Source organism: Amblyomma maculatum, chromosome 4 (assembly GCF_055883805.1).
Source record: "Amblyomma maculatum isolate TAMU_Amacu chromosome 4, ASM5588380v1, whole genome shotgun sequence".
Lineage (NCBI taxonomy): Eukaryota > Metazoa > Arthropoda > Arachnida > Ixodida > Ixodidae > Amblyomma > Amblyomma maculatum.
Window position 1 is genome coordinate 122212852 of NC_139347.1, and position 2685 is coordinate 122215536.

General features: G+C 49.4%; 1 pseudogene; it reads left to right on the top strand.

The window, feature by feature from the left end:
• The first annotated feature begins 572 nt into the window (after nt 1-572).
• LOC146192273 (uncharacterized) lies at nt 573-1832 on the top strand (annotated as a pseudogene).
• Nucleotides 1833-2685: the final 853 nt, after the last annotated feature.

Consider the following 2685-nt stretch of genomic DNA (forward strand, 5'->3'; position numbering starts at 1 on the left):
CATTATCATTATCAACGAAATGCACAGTAATCATCATTGCTACTGTCATTGTTGTCATTATCACTAATTGCAGCGTCGTTGTCATTGCTAATATCGTCCTCACGGTAGACAAGGAGAATTATGATGCGCGTTTATCGATCTCGGGAACGGCTTAGTTGGTTAAACCGCTCGCCTGGGGATCCGAGGAATAGAGGTTCGATTCCCCATGGAAACAGGATGTTTAGTTTTCTGATGACGTCATCAGGACGACTGAGAGGTGAAATATCAGCGCACAGTTTCGACGTACATATTCCGTGCACATCTCGCGCACAATTCCCGCGCTTGGGATTTCGTTCCATGAACATAGAATGGCTTTCGGCTTACTACTTTCTAATCTAAAATCGCCTCGACGAATTCGTCGTCGTCATTGTGATCTGCATGCCACGTGGAGACGAACAGTGCCTCGCGACCCTCTGCGCGCGTTCCACCGAAGCCAATGTGGGGCGGCCATGGGAATTTTTATGTGTGCGTCCCATTGAAGTCAGCGTCGGAGCGGCAGAAGCTGCCATAAAACAATCCTCGAAATGGTAGAAATGAGAGAGACCAGCCCTTCAGTATCCGGCAATATACAAGATGTCCTCATGACCCTGTATGCGGTACGGGAGCGGCCCACATTGCATGAGAACGATGCGATGGAGCCAAGCGCTGAAGAGGCCCGACTGGTAAGCCGCGTCTACGAAGAAAACTGCATGGTTGCCTTGGGGACACCAGAGCTACGGCGCCATCTATGTGTTGCCTTCATTCTAGCCCTGAAGCCCCCGGGTGCCTTTATCGTTGGACCGCACATTCAGGAGGACGAAGACTTTCTCGAATACCTGCGCCTCTTCTATCCCGACGGAGTTTGGATCGTTGCTTCCGCCGCTTCCTGGTCACGGGACGCCCTGGCGAGGGTTTGCGTCCTGAAACCTGACGTGCTAGCCACCCTGATATCTAACCGCAGCCTCAAAATATCCGACCTCCGCGTTTTGGTTCTTCGAGATTTCCAGTGCTACCTGGACACCAGCCACGCTTACAGGGAGATCGTGCGCCGCTTACAGCAGTCGCAAGCATCTACGCGAATTTTGGCCCTCGCTGATGATCTGCGCGCCAGTAGTGTAGATGTTTTGGAGTCAAGCCTGAAGCTGCTGTGAACCCCATTGGAACTCGCTTGCCATCTAGGAACTCCATCAAGGCCGTATGCCAAAGAGGTCGCGATGGAGTACTGCCTCATCGACTTGGACAGGCAGTTCCAGGCTGACTGGAAAAGTGCAAGCGATATCATGTGCTGGTCGGACGACCCCGTCGTTCAAGAGGTAGGCGTCACGCTCCGGGAGCGTGGCATCTTGCCGGCATTTACTCACGCCAAAAAGGCGCTGGCGGCCGATGCAAACGTGGAGCTCACCGATTTCCTCCTGATGAGCCGGGAGAAGATCGCACGGCTCAAGGGTATCGCCGTCGTTGCATACGCTCAAGGCAGGACGCTCGCACTGACAACGACGGTGGAGGCAATGCGCGACCTCAGGGATTATCTTAGGTCCCAGTCGCCGGTGACGGTCATCCATGAGCCGGCTGAGATTGCTTTGGCATCATCAGTCGTCCTGGTCGCTACAACAGCTGACATGCCGACGCTGAGGCGATTCTACTGGGATGCTATCGTCCTGTGCAACTTGCCTGTCGGCGTCTCGTGCGACGCTTTGCTCGCCAACGCCGATCGCAAAGCCCTGCTTGCTACACCAGACGAGTGGACTACGTGGAGCGCTTTGCTGGAGGTGCATGATGACCTGGACATGCTGCTGCTTCGCGTGAACCAGTAAGCCAAGGCTTATTATGCGATGAGGCTTAAACTTGCACCCAAATGAACCGGTGCATTTCTGTAATATGAAAGTGCTGTTTTCATGCGAGGGATAAGAAACTGCAGCATTTTGTGTCGCCTTGCGACGGATTGTTTGTATACATACGGGCGTTTCTTGGGACATAATGTACTAGTTTCGCTTCATTTCTTTCCCACTCTACATGCTTCTTTTAGACCTCTCGCGAAACACGCACGCAATGAATGGAGTGATGTCTAGTGAAGTTGCTTGTGGGGATCATTATGCCCAAGCAGGCAAGTGCATTTTTCTAAAGCTATTGCAGCCTTATAACTATATGAGTGATTCCATGCGAAACTTCTCAGCTCCAAAATTGATTGCCGTCAATTCTGAAAACAACTGAACATGTTGGCTATTGTGTGAAAGTCCTCTCGTTCTAGTAGTTCTGTCGAGAAACATTTTTCCTCACTTAAGCGCAATTTGAATTTTCCGTGAAGAAACAAAAGTTAATGTAAGAAAAAAAAATACGTAAAAGACGATCTGATAAAGAGTATCTAAAACATATTACACTTTACTATTCTTGCATATGAGTTTATAAAGGAATGTAAGACTTTTTGTATTTTATTACGCCACTGGAAATGCTAGAAATGTGGCGTTTTAGGAAATCTTTGATTAGGGTCGGCAAAATGTAAGCCAAACAATTTTTTTTGTTCTGTTAATTGTTTCTCTAGTTGTTGCAAAGATATTATGGGGCGGAAAGCCGATGAAGAAAGAAGACGGAACATGATGGTAGATGACGTGAACGTTGCTTTTAATGAAATATAGCTGACCTAGCGCGATCGCGCCTGTCCATGCCAGT